We start from the raw sequence: 14,670 nt of genomic DNA on the forward strand, positions 1-14,670 counted from the left end.
TTTTTTTGATCATGGCTTTCAGGTAGTCCAATAATTTTTAAATTATCTTTCCTGGATCTATTTTCCAGGTCAGTGGTTTTTCCAATGAGATATTTCACATTGTCTTCCATTCTTTCATTCCTTTGGTTCTGTTTTATAATATCTTGATTTCTCATAAAGTCAATAGCTTCCACTTGCTCCAATCTAATTTTAAGGTAGTATTTTCTTCAGTGGTCCATTGAACCTCCTTTTCCATTTGGCTAATTCTGCCTTTCAAGGCATCCTTCTCCTCACTGGCTTTTTGGAGCTCTTTTGCCATTTGAGTTAGTCTATTTTTTAAGGTGTTGTTTTCTTCAGTGTATTTTTCAGTATTTTTTTGGGTCTCCTTTAGCAAGTCATTGACTTGTTTTTCATGGTTTTCTTGCATCCTTCTCATTTCTCTTCCCAATTTTTCCTCTACTTCTCTAACTTGCTTTTCCAAATCCTTTTTGAGGTCTTCCATGGCCTGGGACCAGTTCATGTTTTTCTTGGAGGCTTTTGGTGTAGGCTCTTGCACTTTATTGACTTCTTTAGGCTGTATGTTTTGGTCTTCTTTGTCACCAAAGAAAGAATCCAAAGTCTGAGACTGAATCTGGGTGAGTTTTCACTGTCTGGCCATATTCCCAACCAACTAACTTGACCCTTGAGTTTTCAGTGGGGTATGACTGCTTGTAGACTAAAGAATTCTACGTTCCACCTTTGAGGGGTATGCACCAGCTCTACAATACCAGCACTCCTCCTTCCCCAAGGACCCCCAACCCGGACTGGGCTTAGATCTTCAGTAGGCTGTCCACTCCTGCTCTGATCCACCACTTAATTCCTCCCACCTGGTGGGCCTGGGGCAGGAAGCAACTGCAGCTGTAGCTGTCCCACCTCTCATGGGCGGTGGCCGAACCTCAAACTTTTTTCACTCTGTCCCCACAGTTTATCCCACTAACCTTCTCTGCTGTCTTTGGTGTTTGTGGGTTGAGAAGTCTGGTAACTGCTGCAGCTCACTGATTCAGGGCACTAAGGCCCGCTCTGCCCGGCTCCTGGTCTGGTTGGTCTGTGCCACTAATGCTGGTCTCTGCTCTGCTCCACTCCCAGCTCCCAGCTCCCATCTCCCAGCTCCCAGCTCTATGTGGGATAGATCTTACCCAGAGACCATCCAGGCTGTCCTGGGATGGAGCCCTGCTTCCCTCTGCTGTTTTGTGGGTTCTGCAGTTCTAGAATTGGTTCAGAGTCATTTTTTATATGTTTTTGGAGGGACTCGGCAGGGAGCTCATGCTAGTCCCTTCTTTCCAGTCGCCATCTTGGCTCTGCCCAGCAAAATGGATAATTTTGATCACATTAAATTGAAAAGTTTTTGTACAGACAAAGGCAATGCAAGAAAGATTAGGAGAGAAGCAGAAAATTGGTAAAGGATTTTTGTCTCTAATAACGGTCTTATCTCTAAAATATACAGAGAACTGAATCAAATTTATGGGAATACAAGTCATTCCCCAATTGATAAATGGTCAAAGCATATGAAGGGTCAGTTTCCAGAGGAAGAAATTAAAGACATATGTAGTTATATGAAAAAATGCTCTAAATGCAAATCAAAATAACTCTTAAGTATCACATTTTTCCTGTCAGATTGACTAACATGACAAAACAGGAAAATGATAAATGCTGGAGAAGATGTGGGAAAATAAGAACAGTGTTACATCGTTGGTGGAGTTGTTGGAGTTGTGAACTGATCCAGCCATTCTAGAGAGCAATTTGGAGCCGAGGGGTTATTAAAATGTGCATACCATTTGATCCAGCATTACCACTTCTAGGGCTGTATCCTAAAGAGATCACACAAGTGGGAAATGGACCAGTAGGTACAAAAATATTTGTAGTGGCTCTTTTATTGGTGGCAAAGAATTGGAAATCAAAGGGATGCCCATCAATTTGGAAATGGCTAAACAAGTTGTGGTATATGAAGGTAATGGAATACTATTGTACTATAAGGAATGAGGAGCAGACAGACTTCATAATAACCTGGAAAGACTTATGTGACCTTATGCTGAGTGAGGGGAGCAGAACCAGAAGAACACTATTGTGATTACCAACACATGGTATCTGTGATGACTAACTTTGTTAGACTTGGCTCTTCTCAGCAACACAAGGTTCTAAGATAGCTCCAAAATACTCATGATGGAAAAGGCTATCCACATCAAGACAAAGAATGATGGAATCTGAATGCAGATTGAGGCAAACTATTTGCTCTCTCTTTTTTTCTTCTTTTTGGGGTTTGTTTCTTCTTTCTCATGGCTCGTTCCATTGTTTATAATTCTTCTTCTCAACCTGACCATTGCGTAAATAAGTTTAATGTGAAGATATATGTGGAACTTATATCAGATTACATGCCATCTTGGTGGGGACGGGAAAAGAGAGGGAGGGTGACAAAATTTGGAACTCAAAAACTTGTGGAACTAAGCATTATAAAATAAAAATAAAAAATAAATTAAAAAATAAAATAGTTTTAATTGTATAAATGGACAATATAGCAGTAAAAACAAAACAAACTAATGAGTTTAGCATAATTAATAACTTCAGCATTGTCATCAATTCAGATATTGCATAGGTTGAACTTTTTTCTACAACCCTAGTAGCTGCTGAAAAATGAAACATTTAATTATGCTTATTGCCTTTATCACTAAGAGATACTGAAGCTATACATTAAGACATTATTTTCATTTTTTATCATTTTGAATTGTTTGTTCAATGCTGTTATTTCCCTATCCAAGCTACACTCATTACTTTGGCCACCACTTTTCTAACAAGAAGATCCCCAAACCATTGGAGAATAGGGGTCATTTCAATAATGTAAGTGTTAATGATCATTTGGTGTTGCTTTTTCCTTTATTACATGTCATTTTATATATTATTCTCCTATTTCTTCTTATTTAACTTTCAGTCTACTCACACAAATCTCGAACTTCTCTATTTTTATATTAATTTTTATATAATTAATTCTCTATTTTATATATTTTTATATTAATTAATAATTGTATTAATTAATTTTCATTTGATGTGAAAATTTTCCATTATATTTTCATATTTCACAGTATTTAGCCAATCTCCAACTGATGGCCTGCCACACTGATTCAAATTTCCTGATACTACAAAAGTGTTACTATGAATATATTGGCATTTTTCTGATCTCTCCCTGTCTTTTAATTCCATAGGTAATGTGTACAGTAATAATAGAACCGGATAAAAATGTTTGAAAGGTTAGAAACATTTGTAACACATTGCAATGTGTTTTCCAAAATGGCAAAATATTTGCAGTTCTTCCAAACCATTATTATGGTGCCTTCTCATACATCTCTAACAACGATGATTTCTATCTGTTATCTTTACTAGCTATCAAGTGGAAACTGAGAAGTCTTTTTAACTTGCATTTATCTGTTTATTCAAAATTTTGATTGATATTGTGCTTGTAGATTACATTTATTCTGAAAACATTACCTCTGCTTAACTATCTATTGGGAATGATACTTGTAGCTGCAATTTATGTCAAATTTCTTTCCATATAAGATATTAGACCATTGTTTTATATAGATAATGCATATAGATATAAATTTTTCTGTGAATATTCTACATGGTGATGTTCATTAAATTTTAAAATCTAAACCTTCTAAATTGTCTTTTGTGATAAGTATTGCTCTTTGGGATTTCTGGGAGCTAAGATAGAGGAGTAAGCATAAATTGCTGTAATTCTCCCATATTCACCTTGAAAGAAGCATAAAATAGCACCCCAAAACAAATCCTGGAACAGTAGAACCAACAAAAAGGCACGGTGAAACAATCTTTTAACCCATGAAACATGGAAGATTGGCAGGAAGGAACTATCTCACTGGAGTAAAAAAGGAATGCAGTCCAGTACATGGAGTATCCAAGAAAGCCAGTAGCAAGCTACATCTCTGCAAAATAGCAGGAGATCTTGAGCCCCAATATGATGGAGAAGGCAAACAGCAACTCCAAGACACTCCACATGCCTCAGTACAACCAGGGGAATGGGCAGACTCCAGCGCAGAGAACCACCATGTGCCTCAGTGTGGCCCTGGGCAAAAAGGCAACTTCCTGTGATCAGACCCCCACATACCTCAGCGTAGCCCAGGGAAACTAGGTAAACAACAACCCTATGATTGCCTAAACAAACAGGCAGCCACTATGTGCTTCAGCATAACACTGTTCAAACAGCCATGATCAGCAGCCAGACCTCCACATGCTTCAGTGTAGCCCCAGGGAAATGCAGAAACATCCCACAGGGCTCAGCACATGACAGACACCAGCATTAGGACCCTGCTTCAGGCTAGGTAAGCAACCAGAAACTTATGGCCTCCAGCAGCACCAGCAACATCCCCAACTACACCCTGGTAGTATAGCACCGGACAAGACACTCCTCTTTGGGGCTCAGGGCAACAACAGTGCAGCACCACAGGAATAGCCAGGGCTTACAGCCACTGGCACAAGAATCCTGAGATAATGTCTCTTCAACCTGGAAGCAGTACTCAAATTTAAAAGAAAGGAAAAAAAGGCCAAAAATGAACAAAAACAAGAAAACATGATCTGACCATAGAAAATTCCTACGGTGACAAGAAAGATCAAGACCTAAACTCAGGATGACAACAATGTCAAAACATCTCTGGGCAAAACTAAAATAAAGGAAAGTGGTTTCAAGCCCAAAAAAGAACTCAAGGAAGAACTCAAAAAGGAGGTTAAAAATCAGAAAAGCTAAGTAGAAGAAAAATTGGGGAGGGAAATGAGAGTGACATAAGAGAAGAGTCAGCATCTTAGGAAAATAAACTGTTGAAAAAGTAGAATTGGCTAAAGGAAAAGGAGATATAAAAATTTGCTGAAGAAAACAACTGCTTAAAAAGTAAAATCGGACAAATGGAAAAGAAAGTACAAAAGCTAACTCAGGAAAACAATTCCTTAAAACTTATAATTGGGCAAGTGTAAGCTAATGACTCTATGAGACATCAAGAATCAAACAAATTTAAAAGAATAAAAAAAATAGAAGAAACTGTAAAATGTCTCATGGGAAAAAAAAAAACAAAGAAACAAACAAACAATTGACCTGGAAAATACATCTAGGAGAAACAATGTAAGAATCATTGGACTACCTGAAAACCACCATCAAAAGGAAGACTTGGGCAGCACCTTTCAAGAAATTATCAAGGAAAACTGTTGTGATATTCTGGAACCAGAGGGCAAAATAGTCATTGGAAGAATCCACCAATGACATCAGGAAAGAAATCCCAAAACAAAAACTCCAAGGAACAGTATAGCCAAATTTCAGAACTATTAAGTGGCCAGAAAGAAATAGTTCAAATATCAGGGAGCCAAAACCAGGATTACACAGTATTTAGCAGCTGCAACCTTAAAGGAACAGAGATCATGAAACATGATATTCCAGAAGGCAAAGGTGCTAGTACTACAATCATAAATCACCTACCTGGTGAAATTAAGCATAATAATTCAAGGGGAAAATGATCATTTAATGAAATAGAAGGATTTCAAGTTTTCATAAGGAGAAAACCAGAATTAAACAAAAAAATCATCTCCAATCTCAAGACCCAGGAAAAGCCTAAAAAGATGAAAAGGGAAAAGTAAGCATAAGGAATTCAGTGGAGTTGAACTGTTTTCATCCCTACATGGGAAAATGATACTTGAAATTCTTAAAAATTGTACCAATGATAGTACAGGTAGAAGGAATATACAGACAGAGGATACCAGTGTACATTGAACTTGGGAGAATGACATAGAAATAATTAAGGAAGGAAAAGAGGAATATATTGTGTGCAGAAAGAAGGGAGAAGTATAATGAGGTAAATTATTTCACATGAAGAGGTGCAAAAAAAAAAACTATTGGAGTTGAGGGAAAGATGGAAACCTGGGAAATGAGCATCACTTGAACCTTAATCTCATTATTATTGACTCAAAAAGAGAATAATATACACAATCAGTTGAATATAGACATCTATCTTATCTGACAGGAAACTAGGAGGAGAGAAGATGAAGTAAAGGGTCAGGGGGAGCTGACAGAAGAGAGGGCATATTGGGGAGGCAGTAGACAGAAGCAAAACACTCAAAGTGGGAAACAGTGAAAGGAGATGAGAGAGAGAGAGAGAGAGAGAGAGAGAGAGAGAGAGAGAGAGAGAGAGAGAGAGAGATCAGGAGGGAAAAGTAGAATAGAGGGAAATACATAGTTAATGATCATAACTGTCAATGTGAATAGGATGAACTCTCTCATAAAAGGGAAACAGCAGATTGGATCAAGAACTAGAATACTACAATATGTTGTTTAAAAAGAAACAGAGAAGCAGAGAGACACACACAGAGTAAACCTAAGCTAGATCTAATTAAAAGAGATAAGGAATGTAAATACATGTTGCTAAAAGGTACCACAGACAATGAAGTAGTATCAACATTAAACATATGCACCAAGTAGTATAGCATCCAAATTCTTAAAAGAGAAGTTAATTGAGTTACAGGAAGAAACAGAAAGCAAAATTATACTAGTGAGGGACTACAACTGTCACCTCTGACAACTTGATAGAAAAGCAAATAAGATAGAAACTAAGTAGGTGAATAGAATACTAGAAAAGTTGGATTGGACACAAAGGGTGACACCATGAGCAGATTAGAAGATCGAGGAATAGTCTACCTGTCAGATCTATGTAGAAAAGAATAATTTGTCACCAAATAAAAGATAAAAAGCATCACAAAATGTAAAATAGATTATTTTGAATACATTACATTAGAAAGTTTTTCAGAAATCAATGCAACTAAGTTTAGAAGGAAAGGAGAAAGGTGGGAAACAATCTTTGCAGCAAGTACCTCTAATAATGGCCTCATTTCTCAAATATTTAGAGAACTGAGTCAAATTGTTAAGAATACAAGCCATTCCCCTATTAATAAATGGTCAAAGGATATGAAAAGTCAGTTTTCAGATGAAGAATTCAAAGCTATCTATAGGCATATGAAGAAGTGGTCTAAGGGGGCAGAGCCAAGATGGCTGCTGGAAAGCAGGGACTTGCTTAAAGCTCTCTGCCAGGACCCTCCAAATACCTATTTAAAATGGCTTGGAAAAAATTTAGAACTGCAGAACCCACAAAATAGCTGAGGGAAGCAGGGCTCCAGCCCAGGACAGCCTGGGTGGCCACTGGGTAAGGTCTATCACATGGGGCTGGAAGCAGAGAGGAGCAGAGCCCAGCAAGGGCCGTGCTGGGACCAACCAGACCAGGAGCTGGGCTTAACAGGCCCTAACTCCCTGAATCAGGGAGCTGTGGGAGTTACCAGACTTCTCAACCCACAAACACCAAAGACAACAGAGAAGGTTAGTGGGAGAAACTGTGGGGACAGAGTGAAAGGAGTTTGCAGTTTGGCCACCTTGTCAGAGGCAGTGGAGGTGGTGCAGGTGTGAGGACTACAACTGCAGCTGCTTCCAGCCTCAGGCCCACCTGGTGGGAGCAATTAAGTGTCAGATCAGAACAGGAGTGCAGAGCATAGTTAGATCTGAGTCGCAGTCCGGGTTGGCAGTTCTTGGGGGAGGAGGATTGATGGTGTGGCACAGCTTTCTGTGTAGAAATACCTCTGAAAACAACAGTGCAGCCCCTCAAGCTTAGGACAAAGTACTCTTTACTCTACAAGCAGTCATACCCTGATGAAAAGCTCAAAGGTCAAGTAGTTGGCTGGGAACATAAACAGGCAGTGAAAATCCTCTCAGATTCAGACTCAGACTTTGGAATCCTTCTTTGGTAACAAAGAAGACCAAAACATACAGACAGAAGAAATTAATAAAGTCAAAGAGCCTACAACAAAAGCCTCCAAGAAAAACATGGACTGGTCTCAGGCCATGGAAGAGCTCAAAAAGGATTTGGAAAAGCAAGTTAGAGAAGTAGAGGAAAATTGGGAAGAGAAATGAGAATGTTGCAAGAAAACCATGAAAAAGAAGTCAAAGGCTTGCTAAAGGAGACCGAAAAAATAGTGAAGAAATAACACTTTAAAAATAGACTAACTCAAATAGCAAAAGAGCTCCAAAAAACCAATGAGGAGAAGAATACCTTGAAAGGCAGAATTAGCCAAATGGTAAAGTAGGTCCAAAATACCACTAAAGAAAATACTACCTTAAAAATTAGATTGGAGCAAGTGGAAGCTAATGACTTTATGAGAAGTCAAGATATTATGAAACAGAACCAAAGGAATGAAAAAGTGGAAGACAATGTGAAATATCTCATTGGAGAAACCACTGACCAGGAAAATAGATCCAGGAGAAATAATTTAAAAATTATTGGACTACCTGAAAGCCATTATCAGAAAAGAGCCTAGATATCATCTTTCAAGAAATTATCAAGGAGAACTGCCCTGATATTCTAGAGCCACAGGGCAAAATAGAAATTGAAAGAATCCACCAATCACCTCCTGAAAAAGATCCCAAAAAGAAAACTAGGAATATTGTTACCAAATTCCAGAGCTCCTAGATCAAGGAGAAAATACTGCAAGCAGTCAGAAAGAAACAATTTGAATATTGTGGAAACATAATCAGGATAATACAAGATCTAGCAGCTTCTACATTAAGGGATGGAAAGGCTTGGAATATGATATTATGGAGGTCAATGGAGCTAGGATTAAAACCAAGAATCACCTACCCAGCAAAACTGAGTATCATGCTCCAAGGCAAAATACGCATTTTCAATAAAATAGAGGACTTTCAAGCTTTCTCAGAGAAAAGACCAGAGCTAAATAGAAAATTTGACTTTCAAACACAAGAATCAAGAGAAGCATGAAAAGGTGAAGAAAGAGAAATCATAAGGGACTTACTAAAGTTGAACTGTTTTGTTTACATTCCTACATGGAAAGATGATATGTATAATTCATGAGACTTCAGTATTAGGGTAGTTGAAGGGAAGTTACGTACATACATATAAATTTAGATATAGATATAGACAGACAGAGGGTACAGGGTGAGTTGAATATGAAGGAATGATGTCTAAAAAATGAAATCAAATTAAGGAATGAAAGAGGAATATACTGAGAGAAAATATAGGAAAAGGTGATGGGGGGCAGTGGGGTGAAAAAAGGGTGGGCTGACTGGGGAATGGGCCTATCAGAATATATACCATCTTGGAGTGGGTAGGAGGGTAGAAATGGGGAGAAAATTTGTAATTCAAACTCTTGTGGAAATCAGTGCTGAAAACTAAAAATATTAAATAAGTAAATAATAATTAAAAAAGCAAAAAATGAATAAATTAGATTACCAAAGTATCAATATCAAAAATGAAAAAGGTGAATTCAAAATTAAAAAGAAGTTAAAGTAATTATGAGCAGCTCTTTCACCCAATATTATGTAAAAAAAAGAAATCTAAATGAAGTGGTGAATGTTTATAAAACATAAATTTCACAGATTTAAGAAATAGCAAATATAATACCTAAATAACGCTACTTTTTTTAAAAAAAGAGAGAAATTGAACAAGCCAAAAATGAATGCCCAAAGGAAAAAAAAATTACCTGTCTGGATCATTTTCAAGGTTTGAGGAAATTTCTTCTGTGACACTAATATAGTCTTGAAAGTTCAACAAAGGAGGTCAAATAAAAAAAGAAAACACTAGATTAATTTCTCTAATGAATATTGATATGAAAATAATTAAAATAAAATGTTAGAAAGGAGACGATATTACTATATCTCAAAAAGCATACATTATGATCAGGATTGATTTATACCAGCAATTAAGGGATGGTTCAATATTAAAAAAGAATATATAAACATAAGTGAGCTTATTGATAACATAAAAGCATCATTTCAATAGGTGCAGAGAAAGCTTTGGACAAAATTAAAGACCAATTTCTGTTAAAAAACAGGAATAAATTGAGCTTTCCTTAAAATTGTAAGTAGTCTCTATCTAAAACCAAAAATTAGCCATATCTGTAATAATCTGTAATAAACTCAAAGGCAATAATCATGGATTCTTAACCTAAATTGCTAACTAAAACAATGTTATAAGAAATATAAATAGAAAGAAAAAAGCATAGGCAACAAATCTACCATTTTGGGGAGTTGAAATGATAGTTTAATTAGAGAACCTCAGTCAACAAGAACAAGAACAAAACTTACTGAAAGAATGAACATCTTCAGCAAAATTACAGGATATAAAATAAACTCACAGAAATCACCTGGAGTTCTCTAAATTAACAATAAAATCCATCATGAAAGGATAGAAAAATAAATTCCATTTAAAATAACTATGAACAGCATAACATGCATAGGAAACTACCTACTGAGACAAACATAAGAGCTATATGAATGATGAAACTCTTCAGACAAAAAGACCTAAACAACTTGAAAGGTATTCATTGTTCATGGGTCAATATAACAAAATGACAATGCTACTGAAGTTAACATGCTTATTCAGTGCCATGACAATCACACTACCAAAAAAATTAATTTATATGGCTGGAAAAATAAGTTTTAAAAAGCCACCCAAAGAAGCAAAGGACCTAATACAAATATCTCTCCACTCCAATCCATTCTTCCCTCAGCCATCAAAATGATTTTCCTAAAGATGAGATCTGATCATATTTCTCTCCTACTCAAAAAATTCCCGTAGCTCCCTATCATCTCCACAATCAAATATAATACCTCACTTTGGCATTCAAAGCCCTTCATCATGTACCCTCAATCTTTCTAGTCTTTTTACATCTTGCAAACCTCCATGTACTCCTTTATCTAGTCACACTGACCTCTTTATTATTTGTTGAACAAAAACCACCACATCCTGACTCCATTCATGAAGAACTGATTGTTGCTCATCCATGGAATGCTCTCCCTTGGCTTCTTTTGTTTTCCTTAAGTCCCAGATTAAATTCCATCTTCTACAAAAAGCCTTTCCCAATTCCCCATAATTCTAGTGCCTTCCTCTGTTGATGACTTACTATTTATCTTGTATATATCTTGTGTGTACATAGTTGTTTGCATGTTATCTCCCCTATTAGCTAGTTAGCTTCTTGAGCACAGGAACTGTTTTATGACATTCTTTATATTCCCAGATATTAGAACAGTTCCTGGAACACAGTAGGTGCCTAGTAAATGTTTATTTACTGCCTGATTAGATAGGTGGATATGAGTGACATTCTTGCAGAGATGATCATTGAACCCACGGTAATTAGTGACTACAGGAGCCAGTGAGATTACCAAGGCAGAACCTGAGGGTATACCCACTCATAATTATTTGTATATGAATGAGGGCATAGTATAGGAAAATGTGAAGAAACAATAAAATAGGTAGGATGAAAACCAAGGAATAGCAGTGTCAGGAAAACTAAAACTGATGAGGATGATCAGTCAGATCATGACAATTTTGAAATCCTCACGACTGAAGACAAAGGAAATTTAGTGAATTTTAGTTTTGATAGCTACTACTTTTGTCAATGACGATTGAGATCTGATAAGTATTACATGAGTCTGCAATAAGTAGATCATGGAAATTTTGAGCACTATTAAAATCTTAAGAGACCTTTGACATTATACTCTTTCATTTGATATTTCACAGAATCACACAAGCACAGAATATCTGATTTGGAAGGGATCTCATAAGCCATTTATTCTACTACATCATCAGTGGGAGAGGAGGGAGAGTGAAGAATAAAAGGGAAAAAAAGAAAGTTACATAACAACTTTATTTAAAAGGAGCAACAAGTTGTACATAATAGGTTTGTTGTTTCATCTTTTTTCTAGTCTGCTGTGTTACAGAAATGCTTGTTTTATTTCTCAAACTCAGAATAAAACAAATAAAATTTTGAAAAAGAGCCTATCCATCTTTTTTTTTCTTGAAACCATAATATATTATCTTACTGAAATCTTAATGTTTCAAATTGTTACTTTTTTGTAACATCCTCCTCTTCTCTCTGGCATCAAGCATTCTTACATATCATAAAATTTAATTAGTATAACTTTGCTAAATCTTTTATTTCTTTGAACTATCTCTTAGTAAGCTAAGGCTTAGCTTTTCAACCAACATACAAATGTAAAGGTTGCACATCGCCTTACCTTCTTATTTCTCCTGCCCTAGCTATAGCTAGTAAATGTTCCTTTTAAAATATGATTCTCAGAATGGGACGTAGTAATCCGTATGTTGTCTGATGAGGGAAAAATATGAGATCTAATCCCCTTTATCCTGAATATCATACTTCTAAAAATTCACCATTAAGTTACATTATTTTTTTTGTCTATCACACAGCTGACTGAAATGGATTTATATTTCACTAGACTCATACTTCCCTAATATTTTATTATGTGAAACTATGTCTATATCTATATATGCACATGTGTGTATATACATATATTTAATCAATTTGAAATTCAATTCAATCAATTGAATTCAAATTGAATCAATTGAAAATTGATTGCTCTGAATTTTTCTTCCCTAAACCAAACTGAAGATGCTTTTTATTTAGTTTCAGTAATTAATAGAATAACAGCCAGGTCTTTCAATTAGTTGTACCAATACCCAATTGTTCTTACATACTTTGGAATATTCAAGGACCATATATGTGTATATATGTGTGTGTATATATATGTATGTATATATGTATGTATATGTATATATGTGTTTGTACATATGTATGTACACACAGATATATAGATAGACATACGTACATACATAGGTATGTGTGTGTTTACATACATATATCTATACATATACATACATATATACATATACATACACACATAGTAACAGGCAGATGACTAGGCCAGATACTCATTTACTAAGTCATGTGGGACATACAAAGTACTATGATTTTAGGCTGAAATAGCTAAGATCTTACACATCTGCCTTTTATTGTAACAGCTCAAATGTATGCCAGGCTTAGTCCAAAGGACAATGATATTACACTGTGTTTGCATCTTTGTTTCACAAACTTATTTTATCTTTGCCTAATTATTCCCATATTATTCTGAAAGAATGAGCTATTTTAAAGATTCCGTCTTTCACATGACTATGCAGAGAGGCAGATGAAAAGCCTGAGTACTAATTTACGTAGTTGTTTGAGATATGGAATGAGTACACATTCAGATAGAAAACAGCAAGGTTTCATATACTTGCCCTGTGCTCAGAGCTTTTACTGACCATTTACTCTGATTATAGAAATTTGTTTTAAAAGAAAATTCATGCATGTGATTATACAGGATCAAACTGGTCCTTCAGCTGAAAGCCTAAAGGGCACATATATGAGAGGATAAATCATCCTTAGCTCTGTTTGATTTCAGTAAGAGTCACCATTTGGCAACCAATCCCAGTAACAATTCACTTCATAGCCAGACTCAGGAATAGCCAAGTGGGAAACATTCCTTTTCAAAGGAGTAACTCTTTGGGAAATGGAAAAACTGAGCCAGAAGGATGCCCACCTTAGGCTGATAACAACGTTGTCCTCTCAGCTTTTCCCAGATACAAATCTCCACTTATAACAGTTCAGGATCAAATTCCCTCTGAGTATCTTGTGGAATTTCTTTTGAATGGTGGATTACTGCCATCATACAATGATACCTGAATTTGAACCTCAAAACAAAATTTGTTACAGTCCCAAGAGCTTTTACCTCAAATGGCAAGTTTCACTAAACACAGCTTAGGGCTATATACAATTATTTTTACTCTCATGGAGTTGCAACAAGCAATAAAAATTTACTAGGACTCACATATATAAGAAATTTCACTTAGCATCTTTCACTTGTTTTTCTTTTCCTTTTCAAATTTAAATTTATCCTGGTGTAAAAGCCAATCATTAGAAATCATTTCTTCATTACACATAAACTTATTAATTCTCAACATGGTAAGTTTATTGTTTAGTAAATCCATTAGCCAAACAAGCTCTTTTCCTAGGCTGGTGAGCTTGCCCATACAGATGGCTTCCAGGGACCTGGTAAATTTACAAAGCAAGGGCAATTGACAGGGATTCAAGCAAAGGGGCAGCCCCATGACTTTATTCCCCGGACTAATGTAAACCATATATTCTCTGGGTGGCAAGTCACCTATTTTAGTCTTAAATTAGTTTGTTTTGCCCTGCCTGAGTGATTTCCCTCTTCTATTTCTATGGCTACCCACTTGCCAGGATATCTTTCAGGGTTCTGATACAGAATCATGCATTTTGTGCAGGCATCTACTAGAGTGGACATGGTTTGTTTAATTTTTAGGACACCAGTATGTAGTAACTGGCATACGGGGCCGACGGTCACCCCTTACAGCTCTACATCAGAGGTGACCTTGGCCATTTTCCTAAGGGAGATTATTCAATTCAATTCAATAAAATCTCTCTCTCCCTCTCTCTCTCCCTCTCCCTCTCTCTCTCTCTCTCTCTCTCTCTCTCTCTCTCTCTCTCTCTCTCTTTCTCTCTCTCTCTCTCTCTCTCTCTCTCTCTCTCCCTCTTCCTTTGTGTTTGTATTTACTTGTTTACAAAACATGTTGTATAGATATATACTTGACATGTACAAAATGAATATACATTTTTATAAACACTTTTCAAATACATATTTTTCATAAAACCTGATGAGGCAGAAATAAGAAGCATTATCACTATTACACAGTTGAGCAAACTGATATTAACTAACTTAAGGGATTTTGCCAAAACATACCTTGTGGCAGA

Source organism: Trichosurus vulpecula, chromosome 1, assembly GCF_011100635.1.
Source record: "Trichosurus vulpecula isolate mTriVul1 chromosome 1, mTriVul1.pri, whole genome shotgun sequence".
NCBI lineage: Eukaryota > Metazoa > Chordata > Mammalia > Diprotodontia > Phalangeridae > Trichosurus > Trichosurus vulpecula.